The sequence below is a fragment of the Phascolarctos cinereus genome, unplaced genomic scaffold (genome assembly GCF_003287225.1).
Source record: "Phascolarctos cinereus isolate Bilbo 61053 unplaced genomic scaffold, phaCin_HiC Scaffold_9;HRSCAF=440, whole genome shotgun sequence".
Classification (NCBI taxonomy): Eukaryota; Metazoa; Chordata; class Mammalia; order Diprotodontia; family Phascolarctidae; genus Phascolarctos; species Phascolarctos cinereus.
Window position 1 is genome coordinate 23,181,126 of NW_027556402.1, and position 24,635 is coordinate 23,205,760.

Here is a 24,635-nt window from a genome sequence, read left to right on the forward strand (position 1 = left end):
TAGCTGAACAAGTTATGATACATAAATATGATAAATGCTATTATCCTGTAAAAAAAGATGAAGGAGATGGTTTCAGAGGAATCTGGCAAGAGTTGGATGAACTGATGAAAAATCAGAGAAACAGTTTATGTAATGACAACAAGGTTATTGTCCTTCATTCTCAAAGAGGACCAAACAACTTTGAAAGACTTAGGAATTCTGATCAGCATAGTGAATAATTGTGATTCCAGAGTATCCATGATGAAACATGCTACCCCCTACCTGATAGAAAGGTGAAGGACTCAAAGTGTAAAATGAGTCTCTTCTTCTGGACATGACTAATGAAGAAATTTTCTCTGCTTGATTGTATATGTTTGTAGCTGGCGCTTTCTCTTTCTTTTTTTTTCCCCCAATTTGGAGAAATGGGTGGGGTAATAAGACAGAGAAAAGGCAGATTTCCATGAATTGAAAAAAAGTTAATCGAAAAAAATCAAAATTTTGTGTGACCTCAATTTCCAGAACCAGAACATTACACACATGCAGCTCAATGTCTTATATTTTTCTAGAAGTGAGTATGCTCTGGGTTTTCAAGCCTGGCATATTTTGTGAACAATATAATAACTGATGCTATGTTGCTGAGAGATAGACCTGTGGTCTCACTCTCTCTTCAAAACTGACTCCAGGGAAAAGAGATAGAAAGTATTTGGAAGCTACAGATGTGTAGGGAAAGCAGGTTATTCAAAATGTCCCTGATTTCCAGTTTGTTTCCCTAGAGACTTCAGTGAATTTCAGTGAGACAGTAGTCTCTCTCAGTCAGAAGGGGAACCATGTCACTCCAAACGGAAAACAATATTTTCTGTTATATTCTAAATCTATAGAACTTCTCCAAACTCTATTTGCTATTTTGCAAGGATAAATAGCTTTTCTCACTAAATACTATTTGTGATGGTCTTTTGTGTATACACTATTTGGAAGGAAGAGGCCATGTCAATGGTTATAAGCAAGCTTAGGGTAATCCTCCACTGTTGAGTAGGGGTAGCTAGGTGGCACAAGAGATAGAGCACCGGCCTTGGAGTCAGCAGGAGTTGAAATCCGGCTTCAGACACTTGATACTTACTAGCTGTGTGACCCTGGGCAAGTCATTAACCCCAATTGCCTCACAAAAAAAATAAATAAATTAAATAAGGAAACAGATTTGTTTTGAATTTATGTACCCCTTAACCAACAGCATTTAGGGGGAAGATAGATACAATTATAGACAAATATCTCTCTTGGAAATAGTTTATAGAAAAAGCAAGCACCCAGCCATGACCTTTCTGTTTTTTTCTCAAGGTAAAAATTGCAATTTTCCTTGCAATCTGAATCTTTAGATTCCCCAGATATGTTTATAATAATAATACCTAGCATTTACATAGCACTTTAAGACTTGAAAAACATTTTTTTAAAACTTATTTTGATTTGTCAACAATCACTTTCATAAGTTTTTGAGTTTTAAATTTTTCTCCCCCTTCCTTCCCACCACCCTCCCCAAGATGGTGCACAATCTGATCTAGGCTCTACATATACATTCCTATTAAACATATTTTCACATTAGTGATGTTGTAAGTAAGAATTAGAACCAATAAGAGGAACCACCAGAAAGAGAAAATAAGACACAACAGAAGGAAAAAAAAATACAAATATTATGCTTCGATCTGCATTCAAACTCCATAGCTCTTTCTTTGGATGTAGATAGCATTTTCCATCATGAGGCCTTTGGAGATGTCTTAGATCCTTGCATTGCTGAGAAGGGCTAAGTCTATCAATACTAGTCATCACCCAACATGGCTGTTACTGTGTACAACATTCTCCTGGTTCTGCTCACTTCACTTAACATCAGACCATACAAGTCTTTCCAGATTTTTCTGAAGTCTGCCTATTCATCATTTCTTATAGCACAATAGTATTCCATTACATTCATACAACTTGTTCAGCCATTCCCCAATTGATGGGCTTGTAAAATATTTTATAAATATCAAATCATTTTATCCTCACAAGAACCCAGGAAAGCAGCTACCATTGTTATCCCCATTTTATAGATAGGGAAATTAGGCAAACAAAGCCAGGGTCACACAGCTAGTAAGTATCTGAGGCTAGATTTGAACTTAGATCTTCCTTACTCCAGGCTTGGTGCTTTATTCCATGAGCCACCTAGCTGCCTCTATCTATTCATATTTCTCTGTAAGTCATGTCTCTACATAAACTTGTTTATGCATGTATAACCTACATTAGACGCGAACATTGTATAGGAATAAAATCACCAAATAATTAAGTTTTTCTAAAATTTCAGTTTTTTATTCCCTATTTAAAATGGATATTTCATGACATATGCTCAAGCATTTAGTATTGTGTGGAGAAAGATACAGCTTTTTGTTTCTTTTTTGACCTCAAATGTTTTATGTCTTCATTTTTGTATTCTGAATTTAACAAGCAACAAACAAAATGAATATTTTCCATTGTAGAACAGATTGTACGTGAAACTATAAACATCTATCATAAAGGATTTGCTTTTCTTTTAATGTATATAATAAATTCAGTATGTAACTTTCAAAGTTTTCCTACTTGTCTATAATTCCTTTTATTCTCTTGACTTGAGGGGAGGAGCGAGAACCCTATCCTTAGCCACCTTCTCCTTCCCACATCATCCTCCATTTGAAAAAAGAAAGAAAAAGAAATCTTTTGTAACAAAGATGCATAGTCAAGTAAAAAAACAAAGTTCCATATTGGCAACATCCAAAAACGTATGTCTCATTTTGCATCTTGAGCCCATCAATTCTTCAAGAAATGGTGAGTGTATATTATCAATGGTCCTTTGGAATCATGGCTGCTCATTTCATTGGTCAGAGTTCTTACATCTTTCAAAATTGTTTTTCTCTGTGATATTGTTCTTTTGGTCCTGCTCACGTCACTCTGTATCAGTTCATAAAGTCTTCCCTGAAATAGTCTCCTTTGTCGTTTCTTATCTTGCTATAATAATATTCCATCACATTCCTGTACCATAATTTGTCCAGCTATTCTCTGATTGATGGATACTCCCTAATTTTCCTTTTTTTTTTTTGCTATAAATATTCTTATGGATCTTTTTCCTCTTTCTTTAATCTTTTTGGAGTACAGGTCTAATAAAGCTATCACTAGATCAAAAGGCATGCAGTTTAATGACTTTGGGGACATAGTTCCCAGTTACTTTCCAGAATCATAGGCCCAATTCACAGCTCCACCAACAATACATTAATGTGCCTTTTCCTCCCATATCCCTTACATTTGTTATTTTCCTTTTCTGTCATTTTTGCCAATCAGAGTATGAGGTAGAAATCTCAAATTTGCTTTAATTTCCATTTCTCTGATTATTAGTGATTTGGAGGCTTTTTCATGAAAAATATTTAATCTTTTAAAAATCATTAGGTAAATACAAATTCCACTATTCTCACTTTTCACAGTTCTCAAAAATCAGTTTTGACCCTATGTTATAAAAGTTTTATGTGGGGGCAGCTAGGTGGCACATTGGATAGAACCTTGGAGTCAGGAGGACCTGAGTTCAAATCAAAGCCTCAGACACTTGACACTTACTAGCTGTGTGAACACTTACTAGCAAGTCACTTATCCCCAATTGTCTCACCAAAAAAAGCAAAAAAAAAAAAGTCTTACATGTAAGTATCCAGTAGACCTTTTCACTTATATATAACTTTGAAAAAATAAGTTTTATCTGATGCTTCGAATATAATTTTAGAACCAATGTGACTTTTTTCCATTCATCTCAGTACACAATGCACTATTTCACAACCATGAGATCTTTGTCATTTAATTGTCGGCCACTTTATTATGTAATTTAACAACTGAGTTGATCTGTTTAAAATATAAATCTACTCAAATGAATTAAAAGGCAGCTTTTCAAGAATGTATTCTATTTGTATCAAACGTATTATAAATAGAATAAAGCATACATCATATTTGAAAAAAAATCATTAGGTTAAAAAAAATAGAATACCACTTGTTCACATCCTTTGACCTCTTATCTGCTGGGAAGACAAAGCTTTCACTAAGAAATGATCTTGAACATTCTTACTTTTCCCTACTTGAAAACAAAAATTATATATTTGCCTTGTTCAGAGTTAGTCTTTCATTTCTTTCTCATTGGAGGCCTGGGAGCCAGAAGCAAGACTAAGTAAGATTCATTAGAAAATATTTGTCAAGCACTTTGAGATGTCAGGTGAAAGAATCATGCACTGATATCATTTCCTTTCTCTGAGTGTGTGTGTGTGCACGTGCGTGTGTGTGTGTATGTGTGTTGGGGCTAGAGAGAATGACGTGTTTATCAAAAGATTTTCTTGGAAGCTTGGGCCAGGAAATCCCTTGTTGAATCAAGAGACCCAAGATAACACAGATGTGATGAAGATATGATTTCTCTAATCAGTCAAATGTGAGCGTACACACCATTGGGAGGGCAGTTTTAGCAATTATACGGCAGCTTTGACAAATTTATTTGTTGTTTAATTCGAGGATAAGAAGATCACTTCCCGTTTGCTCTAGTGGAAAGGGATTGGTGTCAGAAGACCTGTGGTCAAATTCTAACTTTGCTGCCTACTACTTGTGAGACCTTGGACAAGTCGCTGAAATGAGCCCAGGCAAAGTGTTTCATTCCCCCAATCCTAAGCTCCACTGGCTAGGTATATCTGTTGTTGATTTTTAACAGTAAATGAAAAATTAAATTTTTAAAAGTAAAAAAAATTCACTGCCTTTTGCAAAAGAGCACTCTTATTATCCATACATCATTCTGTAAGGTACATAATATGTACAACAAAAACAGTTTTGTTTTTTGAGAATTGTTTCTTCTTCTTTAGAATAGCTTATATAGTTATATCTATGGTTTAGCTATTAGTGTCATATGGCAATAGTAAAAAATAATGCTTCCCTCTCCTGCCTTATATCTCTGTTGTTGTTCAGCTGAGTCTGACTCTTCATGACCCCTTTTGGGGGTTTTCTTGGCAAAGAAACTGAAGCAAACCTGGTTAAGTGACTTGTCCAGTGTCAGACAGCCAGTATGTGTCTGAAGCCAGATTTGAACTTAGGAAGATGAGTCTTCCTGACTCCAGGCCTGGTGCTCTATCCGCTCCACCTAGCTGCCCCAATAGAATTGTCTTAATAGAAAGAATTTTTAAGTTTTATTTTTGCTCCAGAGAGATGGTTTTTTAGAACTCCTTGGAATTCAAACACAATTTTTTGTTTTGATTACACAAAAGAGACTTAGCTGATTTTTTTATTATTTTCTTTCGGTTTATGGCAACAGAGGTGTTTGCCATCCTCCTAGGGAAAACTATCTTTCTGTTGACCGCAAATTTACGAAAGTGGCTTTGGAGGCTATGATAAGAACAAAAAGGAAATCTGTAATAACCACCAACTGATTAAATGAGTGAAAACTTAGTCATGTGAGAGAAAGAGTAACTAATCCTTCTAATCATAAACACCAAAATGTAGAACGTTTCTGATTGGCTCAAAAGTTGGTATCTAAAAAAAAGATGTTTCAAATTGCTTTCATGTGTAGGAATTAAAAGTGAATTTTGAAATAAATCATGCTTAGTTTGTGATGATTAAAATATATCCATCATGCTTTTAACATCACTCTTTCTCCTCCTTTTGGAGGGCAAAACACGCTTCTGTTGTTGTATGCTTGGCACATAGTAAGTATCTAATAAATGCTTGTTCTCTTCCCTAATGTATGCTTGATTGAAGGCAAGAAGTAGGTCTGACATTTGTAACCTAATTTTTTTTTTAATTCAGTGGACAAAACAGTTGAACAGACACAAACTCAGAATGTTATCATTTCAGTGACAATGCATTTTGTTAGTTGTAATCAGTTTTGATGGGGCAGCTAGGTGGTGCAGTAGATAGAGTGGATAGACAGAAGACTCATCTTCCTGAGTTCAAATCTGGCTTCAGAGACTTACCAGCTGTCTGAACTGGGCAAATCGCTTAATCCTGTTTGCCTCAGTTTCTTCCTCTGTAGAATAAACTGGAGAAGGAAATGGCAATACTGCAGTATCTTTGCCAAGAAAACCCCAAAGGGGTTCACAAAGAATAGGACATGACTGAAAAGTACTGACTGAAAACCAGTTTGGGGGCTCAGATTTTTATAATCTAGCCAATAGCTTACTAATGTTTTTGATTCCTTAAGAGTCTGCCCAATATGACGGATGGTCTAATAAACCTTGTCTTTGACTGAAAAAAAAAAAGAGAAAATCAGTTTTGGTAAAGAGAAGTACATCAACAAAATCAAGTCTAAATTACAGAATAATTCTTAAAAAATGAAGTTTTATTACTATAGATTGACGTAGCAAAAAACAAGCCAACTCAAACAAAATGGAACAAAACCCACTTGAATCCTGTATTCTCATCCTGGTTTTGCCACAATTTGGTTGTGTCCTTTGGCTTCCATCGTCTATAGAGTCATCAAGTCTACAGGCAGTTAGTAATCTACTATGTGCCTGAAATTACGTGCTAAGTGCTAGGGATACAAAGAAAGACCAAACTAGGCCCTGTCCTCAAGGGGCTCATATTCTTTTTTTTTTTAATAATATTTTATTTTCCCCCCAGTTACATGTAAAGACAATTTTGAACATTCATTTAAAAATTTTTGAGTTCCAAATTTTCCCTCTCCTTTCCTCTTCTCTCCCCTCCCCACAACACTAAGCAATTTGATATTTGAACATTATACACATTCAATCATGCAAAACATATTACCATATTAGTCATGTTGTAGAAGAAGACATAGACCTAAAGGAGAAAAAAAACATGAAAAAATACAGAAAGTGAAAAATGGTATGTTTCTATCTGCATTCAGACTTATGAGTTCTTTCTTTGGTGGCAGACAGCATTTTTTTGTCATGACTCCTTTCAGATTGTCTTCAGTCATTGTATTGTTAAGAATAGTTAAGTCATTCATAGTTGATCATCATACAGAATTGCTGTTACTATATACAATGTATTCTTGGTTCTGCTCACTTCACTCTGCATCCGTTCATATAAGTCTTTCCAGTTTTTTTCTGAAACCTTCCTGCTCATCATTTCTTGCACCACAGTAATATTCCATCATAATCATATACCATGATGGTTCATTCATCCCTCAACTGATGGGCATCCTTTCAATTTCCAATTCTTTGCCACCACAAAAAAAGAGCTGCTATAAATATTTTTGTATGAATAGGTCCTTTCCCCCCTTTTTAAAATCTCTTTGGGATATAGACTTAGTGGTGGTATTGCTGGAACAAAGGGTATGCACCATTGTATAGCCCTTTGGACATAGTTCCAAATTGAGGAGCTCACATTCTAATGGAGGATATGGCATACAAAAGAATAGTATATGACATATTAAAAAAAAAAGATGCATTCATATTAAGTTGGAGATTATTTCAGGGGTAAGGCACTAGCATGAAGGGGCTTGGGAAAAAACTATAAATTGAAGGGATTAACTATATGATCTCCAAGGTCCTTTCAGCTCTAACATCCTATGGTCGTATTTTTAGGTTTTAGGGCTAAATATTGCTTAATGGAATTCCTCCTTGAATGAACATATAAGAACGATTTGAAATTACCATACCAAACACCAGCCAAAAGTGGGTTGATCTCTGCTTAGAGCATAATTACAGTATTTCTGGTTATGTAAGTGGATAATTCTAAAGTGCTTGAAAAGAGTTTGTCCTCTTAAGTACATGTCTTATGTGAGCTATTTGCTTAGCAATTTCCACCAAAGTTCAACTCAAGAGGCCTCATCCTGAAGCAGAAATGACTCTGGCTCCTTAATGACTGCTCCAGTGGAAGAGGCGCTCTGACCAGCCCGGGCAAACTGGAAAGGCTTTGAGTGTGGGCCTAAGAGCAGACGGCGGATCTGTTATCCGAAGACCAGCCTCATGGAGTTCAGACAGGCTTATCACGAGAGAGGGTGGGTGGGCCAGAGGATGAAGTTTTTCTCCTCACAGTGACTTGTGAAGCATCTATTAAAGTGAGGAGGAGTTGTACTCTACACTGGTGGAGCTAGTAGCTGCACCAAATGAGCTCATAGATGACTTCAAAGTATTGAAGTTAGTATTGCTTAGCAAGTTTTGCCCCAGCCCCTGCCTCTATAAGTAGCACAAAGGTAGACTTCAGCCCAGTCTCTCAGTTACCTCTTTCTTGTTTTTTTCTTTCAAAAATATTATTATCTTTAATTATCGAGTATTTGGGGTTTTCCCTGCTTCATCCCACTTTCCCTTAGCCACTGGGGTGGGCTGGGGGGAGACAGAAAGAAAAAAATACTTTTGTATCATGAAACCTGCAGTCAAGGAAAATCTCCATATTGGTCATGTCCAAAACCATGTTTCTTATTAGTCCATGAGGTAGGCAGCAGTCCTCTGGAATAATCATGGTTGATCATTTAGTTGATCAAAGTATTTCAGAATTGTTCACTTCAAGTATTTCAGAATTTAAGGATTTCAATGTTTAAGTTCGTCTTAAGTATTTCAGAATTGTTCATTTTTAAAATATTGATATTAAAACAGAAACTGTTCTGTTTCTCCTCATTTTACTCTGTACCAGTTCATACAAGTCTTTCTCTATATCTTTGAAATTGTTTTTTCCTCTCATTTCTTAAAACACAATAGTATTCTCTCCCATTTATACACCCCCATGTGTTCATCCATTTCATAACTGATGGACAACCCTTAGTTTCTAAGTTTTTTGCCCCCCTAAAAGACCTGCTACAAATACAGTTGCACATATAGGACCTTTTCCTCTTTCTTTGGGCTAACTGGGGCAAAGAGCATGCACCATTAAGCAACGTTTTGTGCAAAAATGTCAAATTATTTCTCAGAATGGTATTATCCATTCATAACCCCACCAACGGATCATGACTGTTTGTTTTTCCCCAACCCTTCCAACATTTGTCATTTTCTTTTTTTTCAGTCACATCTTGCACAAATCTAAATTGGTAAAGTTTTTTACTGAGGTTTTACTATTTTCATTTTCTTTCTTTTCCCTTTCTAGCTAACTAAAAGATTGCATGTTGCATTTAAAAATTTTAGACGCTTCTTGATTTTTTTGTTTTTATGTCACTTTTATTCTAAATCTATCCCTCTCCATTTTCCTATGCAGAAAACCATTCTTTATGCTAAAGAATTAAAAAAGAGAAAAAAAGCAGTTCAACAAAAATTAAGACCACATACACACACACACACACACACACACACACACACACGCCTCTATACACATTTCTTCTAGCAAGTCTGGCCAAGGCGTTGAGCATGTCAGTAATAACTTCCCTTGATGCAGAAACATCCTGACTCCAGTCAATTCTGACCAAGAGACTGAGGATTTCCCAATCTCTCAAACTCACAGGGCTCTCTCCAAGGTTGGACACATTAATCTTGAAATTGTTGATTGGCCATCTATGTTCAGGGAAGAAACACATAGCATAAAAATGGCAGCCAAGGGCCCAAAGGTCAGATTTAGCATGCTTAGCCAAGCCCTTTGCTTTAGCCACCAAATGCTGGCAGATGCCATACTGCCAAGGTGAGGTAATATGACATTGCCCCTTTCATATTCCATCATGGGAATTCTAATAAAAGAGAACTCCTATCCACATGAGAGAGTCAAAGGAAGACAGTGAAGCCTGAGAAGCTGTCTTTCCATTTCAAATTGAAATAGCACTTCCACCACCCATTCCACAGTCATGGGGCTAAGGGAGCAGTGAGAGGATTGCTTCATTATCCTGAAGTACACATGATTAGCTGAAAGCAGGCAGGGCAACTCTATGCATATTCCATGCAAGCCATGTTATACAAAGAAGACAGAAAAAAGAGAGTTATCTATGATATTCCGAATCTCTTATCTACACTTGGTAGTTATAACACTGCCCTGAATGGGGTGGACTGAAGGAAGAAGGGGGCTGGGAACAGAGTAACAAAAAGAAAAAAAATGAAGAAAGGAAAGTTTTTAAAAAGAAAAAGGGTCATTGAAGGATTTTTTTTAATTCCCAGAAAAGAACAAAGGGAAGGCCAGAAAGGATCACAGACAACCAGGACAGCTTTGAAAGTTACAGGTTGAATTTATCATATATTTTAAAAGAAAAGCAAGTTTTACATAACAGAGTTTTGCGGTTTCATGTACAATGCTCTTTTTCTGTTCTATTGTGTATATGGAAATTCTCATTTTGTTTGGTGTTTGTTAGGCTGAGAATTTTAAAAAATAAAATTCTAAGTGATAAACAAAATGTATGAAGTAAAGAGGTAAAATTCCACTTAGTCCTGTAAAACAAAACAAAGCAAACATGAAACAACACAAAAGAAAAATTTCCAAAATTAAAGATTTATAGACACCATTGAATAACCACAAGAATGTTTAGAATTAAACAATGAAGACATAAAGGTACAAAAAAGCAAATGAGACAAAATTATTATTATTATTTAGCATTTATATAGCTCTTTAAGACTTACAAAGTACTTTACAAATATTAACTCTTTTGATCCCAAATCAACAAAATCTAAGATGATAAAAATAGTAACAGCAACAAATAAAATGTGTATAGTTCTTTAAGTTCATAAAGCACTTTATCCTCAGGACATGCCTGTGAAAACAGTACTGCAATTATCCCCATTTTATAGATGAGGTTAAATGACTTGCCCAGGCTCCAACAAGTAGGCACTATCTTAACCTAACTAATAATCCCAAGCACAAAAGAGACCTAAAATAAACGATCATAAATAACAAATACATAATTGATAATAACAAGAGAAAAGCAACAACAAAACCAAATATATATATGTATATAAACATGTGCATATATATGCAAGTGCACGTCTATATCTATATCTATCTATCTATCTGTCTGTCTATCTATCTATCTACATTTCTCTGCTGATAGGCTCTCTTGCTTACAGAAGCTTGTGTTTTCTAGTGATATAATTTCGATATTCTTTCACCATATTTGAGACATCAAAATTGAGGCACTATTTACTCTTGTGCTTCTCATGTCTTAGTCATGTTGAAGCAGACATGGGTCTCTTGTCCCTCTATAGAGATCTCAAACCTTTCCCTAATCTCTACCTATGTTAATTTCACACCAGATAAAGATTTGGCAACAGCTGGATTTTCTTTTATTTAAAATGGAATACAATTGTAGAAATGAAAAAAAAATGGTGGGGGTAGAAATGAGGAGTTCAGTAGAAAGAAGTAAGCAGCTTAGCATCTGTTGTCTGAAAAGGCTCAAGCCCTTGTCCTCCCTCGAATTCTTTCCTTTTCATAGGTAGGGGAGAGAGATAGAGGTCTGATGAGTTTGGCAGTTAATGAAGAACTACTTCCTTGTCTAGGTCAGAAGTGGGAAGCTAGAAAGATGTCTCGGTAGAATGCTCTCATCAGTTAGATCCAACCATCCTTCTCAACTTTCAGCGCTGTCTCTGGCAGTTTATCAATTTGATCACTCAGTTCAAGAAGAGAAGCCCACCAAAATCTCAGAAGAAAGGGGCAGGGGAACATCTATCCATATATCAAACAATCCACTCATTGTGTCATTCATGAGATGTAAGATGGGGGACCAACTTCTTATGGCTTCTCTCTCCCAGCATTCTCAGAAAACCAAACCAAACAAATAAAAAACACTATTCCAGAAGGCCAATCTTGGAAGATGCCACTATACTGGTGAACTGGGATAGCATCTACCTAAGTCTTCCATCTCCATAGTGAGGTTATCTGGGCTAGGAGCTCAAGAACTCAGAGCTACATGTCCTTTCCTAAATTACCTGCCTTAGAATAAGTAGGAAAAATGGCAACAAAAACATATGGTAATACTAAGAGAAGATCTATGTTAATTAACCTCTCAGAAAAGTTTTATGGGCAGTTCAATACAATACAATGGAAAGAGTGAAATATCTAGAGAGTCTGAAGACCTTCATTCATGTTAAAACTCTAACACCTATGTGACCCTGAGCAAGTCACTTAACCTCTGAATATTCTACTTTCCTATCTGTAAAATAAGAAGGCTGGACCAGATGAAGCTCCAAGATCCCCTCCAGCTCAAAATCTATGGTTCAACAATCTTTTGCTCAAGATATGAAAGGTACTCTCATCTTTTTGGAAGGGTAAACCGAAAGTTGCTGCTTGGTAATTACTCACACTTCTAGCCCCTTTTAGGTTAGAGAAGAGAAGGTGATTCCTGAAATAAACACCACTATATTTATACTTTTATTTTTTGCCTATGCAGATGTAAAGTAGGTTCAAGCAAAAGCTAATCAACTGACCCCGTGATTTCAGAATGTTTTCAGAGTTGTGGAATTTTCCACTATTAAGCACTGTCTTTGTACTGTCTTCTAGGGATCCTATACCACTTTGCATTTATTCACAGTGCTACTGGCCAGCTCATTGCTAACCAAAGATTTAGAGTATTTTTTCCCTGATGAATATTAATACTCACAATAAAGCAATCTGCTTTACCACTCTGCTGTCCAAAATGTATTTTTTCCCCACAGTTGCTAGAATACAACTTCATGCTTTAATTTCGTGTGACTTCTGCAGGAATTTCATGTGAGGAAAAATTCATTCTGTATGAAAGCCGTTATGCAGTCGAAAGTATTAGCTTGACCAATTTTTAAAAATCTACTAGATAGTAGCAGAACTGAAACTTAAGAGTTTCCGAAGTATATAGCAGTATGGGGAGAAACAAGAAGGGGAGAACACAATAAGACACATGGCTAAATAGTGGTTTTGTAATGCCAGAAAAGTCTGCCCTCTTTAGCTATATAAGTTTAACCCGGTTTTTGTTTGTTTGTTTGTTTGTTTGTTTGAGGGGGCCAGATGGTGGCAGTAAGTAAGATCCCAGATGTTAAAGTATTTCCTACTTGTGTGACTTACCCTTGGCCTAGGTTTCCTCATCTGTATAAGAAGAGATTTGTCTGTCCAGTTCTAGATGTAAGCTATGACGTAGAACTCCTATGATCAAAACCGCCAATTGACAGTAGTACACACACACACACACACACACACACACACACACACACACACACACACACATGGATCACAAGCTTTAAACCTTTCATGGTGAAAAGAAATATCTTGCCCTGGTAGGTCTCAGTTATAAGGGGGCAGGATGAGATGGCTCAAAAGTAGGAAATATAATGTAATGCAAGTGTTCTGCATTGGAGATTCCAAACTCAACTTGATGTTAGCCAAAGGCTGCATTTTTTAATGGCAACTTGCTTGGTGGCCTGAGCCTTGTTCATAGAAGATGGGTGTTCTCTTTTCATCACAGTCCATACTAATTGGAGTCCTCTCTTTTGGCATTTTTAGTATGGAGGCCGTGGGGTCGATGAGTCTGAATATCAAACTCCTATTTCCTTTTTTTTTTTTTAATTGAAGCTAACCCCGCTGTCAGGGTAAGCTAAACCTATCCTGGTTGGAAGCACATGACAGTCACAACAGCATCTTTTATAAACATAACACGGGAAAAACACATTAAACTTTCAGAGTTTAAAAACAGCTAATACCCCAAATTTGTCTTGGAAAACAGTACTCTCAAAAATGCCTTCTATTGTGTTATAGAATCTGAAAATTGCATAAATATGTAAAGAGTATCTAATCAGTGAAAATTTTTAGCCAATTTCTTAATACCTGTACGGCATTAAAAAACTTACTCCCAGAGAAAACAAATGTAATGGTAAATGATGAAGAAAAAAATGCTCTCCAGATTTTGTATTCATTCTAAGACAAAAACAAAGAAATTAAAACCTCCAGTCCAGTGTTGGCAGTGTTCTAACAGAATGAGGTAGTGGAAGAGTACCCAGAGCAGTAACAAAAAGAACTCCTATTTATATAACTCTTTTTGATAGAGCCAGTAATAGTCCCATATCATTGGAATTGACATTGAGTATTTCTTCACTCCACCTCTGGACCAATGTAGTCATGGTCTCAAAGAACATCTGAAATGTGTAGCATCACCAAAGCACCAGATGTCAGAGAAGTTAATGGCAACTTTTGCTCCAAGACTGTTCACAAGTCCACACAAGCTGAGAGAGTGCCTCCCACTCATCATCTTCCTTCAAAACAGACTCAAGTACATCCTGGCAGGAGATGAGGTAAGGAAGATCTGAACACAGTGATTCATCAAGACTGATGGGAAGGTTTACATTGGTACCCAGCTGGATTCATAGACATCATCAGCATTGAGAAGATGGCTGAAAATTTTTATCTAGTGTATGACACCAAGGGGTTCTTTTCTGTTCATCACATCACAGCTGAGTAGACTATGTATAAATTGTACAAACTGAGAAAAGCCTTTGTGAACACAAAAAGCATCCTCTGTCTGGACCCATGATGCCCATATTGTGCATTATCACAAAAGTGAATGACATCATTCAAGTTGATTAGGAGACTGGTAAGATTACTAATTTGAATTATATGCATCCTGTATGCCAATGGCAATAGTTTTTCCACTAGACTTTCAAACATTTTTGTTATTGGCAGAGGAAGCTTTAAACTGCTCTTTCCCAAGGAAGCCAAACAGAACACTAGATAGATGATTGCAGATTAGAATTAGCAGGGCTTCTTCAAATAGGGACATTAAAAAGTGATTTTAACAATAAAAAGAAATGGACAATTACCTATAAAACATAAAATTTATAAATGAATAAAACAAGAAAATAGAGATATTAACGACCTAATCTCGTAAAGTGAAATTGAATTAGCTATAAATGTGCCTCTTTTCTTTCCTAAGATTGAGAGGATTGTAGGTATAAATGCTGCAGGATATGGCAGAACAGGTTGTTGGTGTTGGTCAGCTTTCTTTAACTGTTTTTCCTTCTTACAGAGCAAGATTTGCTGGGTGGAAGATGGGGGATTCATCTCAAAGTGGCTGATACAAAACACAAGGGATCAATAAAACTTAAAAAAAAACCCAGTTGACTGGCTGAATTTTTGTTTTTGGTCAATTGCTTTTAGTTAAGCAGAGGATCCTTACATAATGGATAGCAGACAGAGGTAAAAGGTGGTGCAGTGGACCAGCCAAAAGCCTCCTGTATTTGGAATCAAAGAATTTGAACTCTTCTTCTGGTTGACCTATAACTAGGGAACCTATAATTTCCTTCCAACTCTAAGGCTGTGATTTTTAAGACTAACATGTATTATTCTTTCAGTTAGTAGAAGTCATTGGATTATTAGAGGTGAAACATTAGGGAATAAGAAAAAAAAGTTTCTGTGGAGGAGGAGTGCCCAGAAGAGTAATAATAATAATAATGACTCATGTTTTTGCAATCCTTAATTATTGTTGGAACACACTTCGTAGACAGTATCTCATTTGTTGCTCACAACATACTGTATAGGTACAGATAAGGAAATGCACAGAAGGCTAGAGTTGGAAGGACCTTTGTGGCCCAGAACACTGAGGCTCAGGAAAGTTGGATGATTTGTAAATGTCCACACAGCTAGGAAGCAATAGAGTTCACGTGCAAACCCAGGTCTATGACCCAAAGTCATAGTATATTAGGTCTAGAAAGGACTCCTATTGTCTGAATAGCTGTGGGAAGACAGCATGAAGGGACTAGGTATCTTTGGGAGAGAGGACTTCACAGTACTGCCTGGGTTTAGCCCTGCCTTTAAACCAAAGTGTATTATTTTCTTTTTCAATTATTAACTAATTAATTAATTTTTAGTTTTCAACATTCACTTCCATAAGATTTTGAGTTCTAAATTTTCTCCCTCTCCCCAAGACGGCATGCAATCTGATATAGGCCCTACATATACATTCATATTAAGCATATTTTCACATTAGTCATGTTGTAAAGAAGCATTAGAACCAAGGGGAGGAACCATGAGAAAGAAGAAACAAACAAACAAAAAAAGACAGAAAGAGCAAATAGTATGCTTCGATCTGCATTCAGCCTCCATAGCTCTTTCTCTGGATGTGGACAGCATTTTCCATCATGAGTCTTTTGGAATCACCTTAGATCCTTCCATTGCTGAGAAGGGCTAAGTCTACCAAAGTTAGCCACTGCACAATATTGCTGTTACTCTGTACAATGTTCTCCTGGTTCTGCTCACAAAGTGTATTGTTTTCCAAGGGGCTATACACTGCTGCCCCAAAACCCCCTTCACAAATGAGGTTTGACAGATGTAAATGATGAATAGCAAGAGATATTTGCATAACTTCTTTCTGACTAGTGCTTCTCTCAAATTAGTTTGGGGTTGGCTTTTTCAGAAACCAGTGACAAGCATGCCATTTCAACGACTATAAAATGAATATAATTTCACTAGGAAAATCTTCAAGTAACCCAATTGACTCAGAACCGTAATTTTAGATTTTATTTTTCTTTTGTCTACAGCAGAAAGTATCAGTGTACAAATTGGAATCTGTTGAACTTCTGGGCATAAGTTTTTTTATTTTTTAAAAATAAATCGAGGGGGCAGCTAGGTGGCACAGTGGATAGAGCACCAGCCCTGGAGTCAGGAGGACCTGAGTTCAAATGTGGCCTCAGACACTTGACACTTACTAGCTATCTGACCCTGGGCAAGTCACTTAACCCCATTGCCTAGCCAAATAAATAAATAAATAAACAAAATCTTGAAATAGCCAGATATCATAATTTATCTGGTACATTAAACAGAAGTGGAATAATATACATTACTACAATAATGTAAACAATGGCAGCATTAAAAAACAATGACATTCAGATCAATAATAATGATGGAACTTGGTCCCATAGTAGAGAAGATGAAGCCCATTTCCTATCTCTTTGTGAAAAGGTGGGAGACCATGGATATGCAATATGTTAAGTTTTAATTAACTGTTCTCAGGCTGTCTTCCATCCCTGGAATATACTGTCTCCTCACCTCTGTCTTTTAGAATCTCTGGCTTCCTTGAGTCTCAACTCAAGCAGCACCTAGATGAAACCCTTCCTTCTTTCCTTCCTTTTACTTCCAATGCCTCTCTCATTCTAAATTAGCTTTTTTTTTAAAATAAAAATACATTCATATTAAGTGTATTTTCACATTAGTCACAATGTAAAGAAGAATTAGAACTAATGGGAGGAACCACAAGAAAGAAGAAACAAAACAAAACAACAAAAAGAAAGAAGAATCAATAGTATGTTTCCATCTGCTTTCAGACTCCAAAGCCCTTTCCCTGGATGTGGATAGGTAGCTTGGTTTTTGTCTATATAAGAATGATGATGATGATGACGTTAACAGATAGCATTTAAGGTTGGCCAAGTACTTTCACATATGATCTCATCTGGTCCTCACCACAACCCTGGGAAGCAGGTGCTATTATTACCCCCATTTTATAGATGAGAAAATTGAGGTTAGGAGAGATTATGAGATTTGCCCAAGATCACACAGATATCAAGTGTCTGAGGTAGGATCTCAATTCCTTCTTGATTCCGTATCCAGCACTTGATGCACTGTGTCATCGGAACGCCTCATATGTATTTTGCATGTATTTATGATAGCAGTGAGCAAGGTATGAGCAAACATGTGATCAACAAGGATCCCAAGAGAAAAATAGGCATAAAGGATGTCATTAAAGACTTCTAAGACAGAAAGGCAAGATGAGTTGGTCATATGGAGAGAAGGCCAATGGGCTCCAACAGTACCCTCTCAATGGCGGGAGAAATCAAAGAAGACCTCCAACATGTTGGGGGGAACTTTTTTGAGGACATGGATAAGAGTCTCATAAAATAAGCAGGAATGGGTGGGTTGGAATCTGTATTATTAGAAGGGAAATTAGAAATCGATGAGATCACAGATAAGAATTAGAGGGTATGGAATATAGTTATATGTGAATGTGTCTTCCCTGAGAGTTTGTGCATTTATTGAGGGCAGAGACTATCTCACTTGTGTCTTTGTATCCACAGAGCCCTGCATAGTGCCTAGCACATAGTAGGTGCTTAATAAATGCTTATTGAAGTCATTCTTTTATAAGAAAAAAAGAATTCAAAAAAAAGGGAGCAAATAAAATCAGTGAAAATGAATTACCTAGCAAAGTGATTTCCAAGCCAAGCCAAGAGGTCACTTATTATTTCAAGGATATTACAAAATGATCACAAAGTTCTCAGACAAATTGATTTAGATTTACTATAATGCATAATAAAATATGCCATGTGGTACTTGCAGGTGGATGGTAGGAAAGGGGTAGGGAAGCATAAAAATGTGGTGAAATCCTTTTAAAAGTAATTCTTGTACAGTTCCTCATCTGTACCACAATACAGTTTTGTACTTACATTTGTACTATTTTAGTATTGTTCTCAAACTGTGCTGCAATACTTAAAGCACCATAGAAAAGCGAGTCTTTGACTCCGGGTATATTGAAGTTCCCAAATAGACTGAAGCCTTCATAGGGATCATATTTCATATGCTTAAAGTATACCTCACAGCACCTGATATGCTGATGGGAAATAGATGTTCATTTGACTTATTTAAGAATATAACAATCAACACATGAGTGGAAAAGGTAGGGCTTGATCAAATTCCATTTCATAAAAAAGAATTAGTCATAGAGAAGTAATTACAGAGAAGGCAATGGCAAGAACGATGGTTTTCAAGTCACAAGATTTGGGTTCAAATCTCAGCTTTACTCATTACTACTTGGACAAATTGCTAAACTTCTCTTAACTTCAATTTCCTCATATGCAAAATGAGTAAGTCCACAAACATTTTTTCTTTTTAATTAATTAGTTAATTTTTAGTTTTCAACATTCACTTTTGTAAATATTTTGAGTTCTTAAATTTCCCCCTCCCTCCCCTTCCCCTTCCCCAAGACAGCAAGCAATCTTATACAGGCTATACACATACAATCATATTAAACATATTTAGTCATGTTCCACAAATATTTATTAAGTCCTTACTATGTATCAGAAATGGGGCTAAGCACTGGGGATAACAAGAAAGGTAAAAACAGTTCATGCCCTCAAGGAGCTAACAGTCTAATGGAGGGGACAACATACAAACAGTTATGTACAAGCAAGATAAATTGGAGATGATCTCAGAGGGAAGATGGTAGCATTAAGAGGGACTAGGAAAAGCTTGTTGCTGAGACTTGAAGGAAGCCAGGGAAGCCAAGAGGCAAAGATGAGGAGGGAAAGAATTCCAGGCATGAGGGACAGCCATGTTAAGGCAGGGTATGGGAGTAATATGGTCAGACCTGTGCTTTAAGAAGAGAACTAAATGTAGGGCAGATTGGAGTGAGTGGGGAGACACTTCAGGCAGGGAGACCAAGTAGCAGGTTATTGTAACAGTCTAGGTGTGAGGAGATGCAGACCTACACTGGAGTGACAACAGTGTCAGAGGACAGAAGGTGGCGTATGTGAAAGAAGTTGCAAAGGTATAGTCAAGAGGAATTGTCACCAGATTGCATACAGGGAAAGGTATATGAAAGAGAGTGAGGATTTGAGGACATCAGGTTATGAATCTGAGTGACTGGAAAGATGGGAAGTTCAGAAGAGGAGAGGTTTTGGGCGGAAGATACTACTGAATTTAAGATGTCTGTATCCAATGTTCTCATTCAGTTCGAGATGTCCAATAAGCAGCTGGAGATGAAAGACTAGAGTTCAGAAGAGGGGTTAGGTCTGAATAAACAGATCTGAAGATCATATGCATAGACATGATTATTGAACCCATGGGAACTGAAGAGATTACCAAGTGGAATAGCAAAGAGGGAGAAGAGGGCCAGGACAGAGCTTTGGGGAACACCCACAGGTACTGAGCACAACTCTGATAAAAATCCAGTAAAGGACACTGAGAGGGCATAGTAATACAGAGAGGTGAAACCAGACAGAACCACATCATGACAACCTAGAGAGGAGAGAATAGCAAGGAGAAGAGGGTGGTACACAGTGGTAAAGGCTGCAGAGAGGACCAGAAGGATGAGGTCTAAGACAAGAAACATTCGATTTGGTAATGAAGATCACAGATAACTTTGGAGAAACTAATTTCAGTTGATTAATTTAGGTTGGAAGCTTGCCTGTTTATGATGAGGTTGGAAAGTGGAGAGTTAAGAAGAGAGTGAGAGGAAAGGAAGACTGGTTGTAGATGGTTTTATCAAGGAATTTAACCACAAAAGGAAAGAGAGATATGGCATGATAGCTATCAGGCATGAATGGATCAAGTAAGGGTTTGTTAAGAATGAAAGAGACATGGATTTATTTGTAGGCAGCAGGAAAGCAGCCAATAGACAGGGAGAGATTAAAGATGAGTGAAAGAGCAAGGATAATAGAGGGTACAATCTGCTGGAGAAGATGGGATAGAATGGAATCATTTGGTATAGATTGGATTTGGCAAGGAGAAGCTGTTCATGTGAGACAGGGATGAAGGAGGACATAGCAGCAAAAGGTATCTGGCATGTGGGAATTGAGGAGAGGTGTTTTTGGAGAATGGCCTCAATTTTTTTTAGTGAAATATTAAGCTAAGTTCTCAACTAAAAGGGGGGTGGGGTGGAGAGTGAAGTATAGTAAGTTTGAAGAGGGATGGAAAAGTGGTGAGTGGGATAGTGAATCAGTTAGGGAAATATAAAAAGATTGCTTTGCTGCAGTGAGGGTCCAGTTGAGATTATGTAACATAAACTCGTAGTGGGCCCAGTCAGTACAATTTCATTATTTTCTCCAGCTTTGTTTAACAATGTGTACAGATGACCAAATGAAGCAGATGGGAGGAGTAATCGATCCAAGGTGGAGGTTTGGCATTGATAGTTAAATAAGGGGGTAACGTACAGAATAGTTTATAGTTGAAAGCAGAGAATTATCTAGAGTTGAGATGGTTTGCCAAAAGATCGAGACAGAGAAGGGAGGAGAGTATAGTCAGTGAATAGACTAAGAAAGAACTGAGGGGTGGACAGAGGAGGTCATCTTGAGATTGAAGGACAGAGTTAGGCATCTTAAGGCAGAGGAAAAGATGAAACAATAGAAGGTTGTGATCAGGCAAAGGAATTCCAGAGTTCATGAACATGGAAGTGTGTAGTGGTATGATCAATGGTCTGACCATCATTATGTGTAGATGAAGTGGTGTGAAAGAGTAGATCATAGAAAATAACTAAGTTGAAGAACTGAGAAGTTAGAGTGTTTGAGGGAATATTATTATATATGTTGAAATCCCCTAGTATGAAAGCAAGAACTGGAGAGGAGAAAACTGATAAGCCAAGCACTGAACTCATTGTGAAATTGTGTTCTTCAGATAGTAGCCACCAGAATCTCAACTGGGATAACTATAAATTGAATGAACCTCTAAGGAGGCAAGGTTACTGAGCAGCGGTGGTAGAAAGAGAGTCTGGAAGTGCCAATGGGTAGCAAGGAGTATTCCAACTACCCACCATGACTAGTGAGTTAGAGGTATAAATAAAAGTTCAATTAGTGCTGGAAAGCATGACCAAGGAGGCTCTGCCATCAGGGGAGAGCTGTGGCTGTCAGCACGTAGAAGATGGAACAAATGAGAAAGCAAAAGTTTTAAAATGAAAGCAAGTTTGTTACCTGTGGACCAGACATTTTAGAAAGAGTAGTGGAAGGAATGTGGAGATCTGGAGTGGGAATTTGAGGGGACAGGATTGAGAGAGCTGGGAATAAAGGATGTGGCACTGGCTGGTGAAGAGGCATTTACACAATAAGATCCAGGGGCTCAGAATCACTGGGATGGGGAGAGTGTGACATGTGCTAACTATTGAGGAATAAATTCAGGTTGATTATCAGAGCCTGGAAAAAAGGACATGGCCCTGGCAGGTGGTGGTGTTGGGTTCTGGGAGCCTTAGTAGGTCCACCTCACAATAGGCAGGAGGTGGGGAAGGTACAGTTCAGGGCATCTGGACAGAAGGCAGGAGCTACCAAATCCAGGGTGGTCTAGTCTGGGAACAGCCTCTGGAGCACTGGAGAAGACCCTGAGGTAAAGACAGACAGAAGCCTGACACAAGGCACCCTGGAAAACTCAGGAAGAGGAGGCCACAGGCACATGGGCTGGATCCTGGCTAATACGGTGGAGGAGGCAGAGGGCAAGGCAGATGGGCTGAATCCAGGGCTCCAGGGAAAGAACCAAAGGCAAAAACAGTAGCCACATGCAACAGCGAGGGTTGAATCAGCAATGCAGCACTATATGGGAAGTCCCAGAGGCAAGACAGAAGCCATTGTTAGCTGGCTCTCACATCTTAAATCTAGAATCATTTACTGAGACCAAGATGAGTACAGAAAGAGGGAGAAATGAGGACAGCAAAAAGAGGTGAAACGAACTACTGGATTGGGTAGATAGGATAAAACAAGCATACCCAAGAGTGACTGATGCAGCAAGTCTGGAAACAGCCACTGAGCTAATCAAGAAACATTATGAAGTACCTGTCTACGTGTGGCCTAATTACTCAGTGTGACTAAAAAATTATGGCAGCTGAATAGAAAGGAATGGTAATTTATTCCATTTTACTATCTAGGTACTTCCAAAAAGGGCAAAGTTTTGTTGGGGTTTTACCTTCCTGGGAGGCCAGGCCAGGACCCCAAAAGGTGTGTAATCAACTAGTGGGGGAAGACAGGAAAAGGAGTTACATCCCAATTTCTCCAGGATAATTAGCCAAGGGCCTTGTCTCTGACTCAACTGCCTACCCTTCCATTATCTTAAACACTCCCTAACCCTACTCCCTCCTAGTGTTTTGCAAGCTCCCAACCTCTCCCTTCATTGGGTTGTTTGAAAGAAAAGGGTTTCCTGATTCTTCATTGGGTTGTTTGAAAGAAAAGGGTTTCGTGATTCTTAAAGAACTATAAAGGTCATTATTATCTAATGAAAAAGGTCTTTTGTTATTGTATGAATAATTGAAAGTAATTTTGAAAATGAACGGTTATAGACCAGGCATGAAAGATGTCATTAAGGAATTGTATGATAAGAAGAGAAAATGAATCGGTCATATTGACAAGAATAAGGAACCTTCTAGATGTTGGGAGAAGTGGATGAAACACAATATATTTGGAGAGTTCCAAATCAATGACATCACTTATCTATTTGAGTACGGAGAGAATGTCAGTTCCAGGGATGTGCTAGCAAATGTTTAACAACTGGCTCTCAGACAAACAAGAAAAACAATGTGCACAGTGTAGGGCACACTTTAAAGTTTAATCTGCATTATTAACATTTTCACCATCACTTGTCTAGACAATCAATAAAACAATAAAGCAAGCCCTTATTTGTAGCAGTTGCTGATCTCTGAGGTGTTACTGCTTGCATTGAAATTTTAACAATGGGCTTTCTTACTTGTTTGAACTTACTTGTTTGATGTAGCACACTCCTGGATAGTTCCCTGAGACCTCACTATGAACAGGAATGTATACTTAAAGCTAAATAATTGTCTTTTTTTAAAAATAGCATTTCTAAAGTTTAAAAATATGATATAAATGACAACACTAAAAATAATCTCCCCTTCCCTCCTCCCCCTCTTTCTTGGAAACAAGTTGATTGAGATGGGGCAGAAGTAAGCAATAAAAGAGAAGTGAAAAGGGATTTGAGGAAGTAAAATGAGGCCAACTGCTGCTGGAATACTTCACTGGCACCCATTAAATGGGGAACTCCAAGATGCCCCGTTTTGAGGCTAGAGCTGGTCCTGCATTTGCATAATCTGTGCACATTTGTTCTAAGTAAAATGAGGAGTATATTTAGTAGAGGTAACTAGTGAAGTGAGCAGACAAATGGGTACACACAAACCCTGCACAGTTTCTGAGCAGAATCTAGCTGTGCAAAGAAAAGTTGTTCCTGTTCCCATACAATGTCTGCAATTATTCGGGGAAGCTGTTGGCCCACAGATACACTAGCTAACCTAATGGTCATAATGTTCTTGCTCTGAGTCTTGGAAGCAACATAATGAGTTCATTTCCCACCAGGAAAGTAGTCGATTGGGAGTTTTTGTAAAGGCTTTGTAAACAAACAATCCTTGGCAAGTGATTAGATGGCCAGGGCAAGAAGAGTCAAGAATGACTCCCAAGTCACAAACTTGGATCGTGAGAAGGGACAGCAGTATTCTCAATAGACATAGGAAATGTAGAGATGGGGGCATACAATTGATGATGGAGGACCGGAGTTCAGAAGAAAGATTAAGACTAGATGCTTAACTCTGTGGTAGCCTATGTAATGAAGAAAAAAGGCAGATAGGGCTCTCTTACAGACATTTCCAGTTAGGAGGCCAGAAAACAGATGATGATCCAAGAAAGGATACTCAGGAGGGATTAGACTGAGAGTTGAAACAAGAGAGGACGGTGTCACAGAAACCAAGGGAGGAGAGAAGATGAGGGAAGAGTGTTCCACAGCGTCAGGCAGGGATGGAGATGGAGAAAAAGCCATTGGATCTAACCTTGGAGAGAGTGATTTTGATTTGAGTGGTGAGGTTTTAGGAGGTTGAGAAGGAAGTGGGAGGTGAGAAAGTAGAGGTAATTAGCATAGATGGCCTTTTCTTGGGCTTCCCCTAGTGATAAATTGAAATATCATAACCATAAGGAAGACTAAAGCCAAGTTTGGTTCTTGTCAGAGTAGATAGCTAAGTATTATGAAGTGGAATATGCCAAAGGCCCACCTGGTCCCCAAATCACTCCATCTAGGAGAGCTTCCCAGGTGTCTGATATTCTCACTTTTAGAGGCAGGAATATGATGGAGCTAGCTCAAAC

At 37.8% G+C, this 24,635-nt stretch overlaps 1 pseudogene; it reads left to right on the forward strand.

The window, feature by feature from the left end:
• The window catches only part of LOC110209654 (small ribosomal subunit protein eS4-like), a 100,013-nt pseudogene extending 85,556 nt beyond the window's left edge, over nucleotides 1–14,457 (forward strand).
• Nucleotides 14,458–24,635: the final 10,178 nt, after the last annotated feature.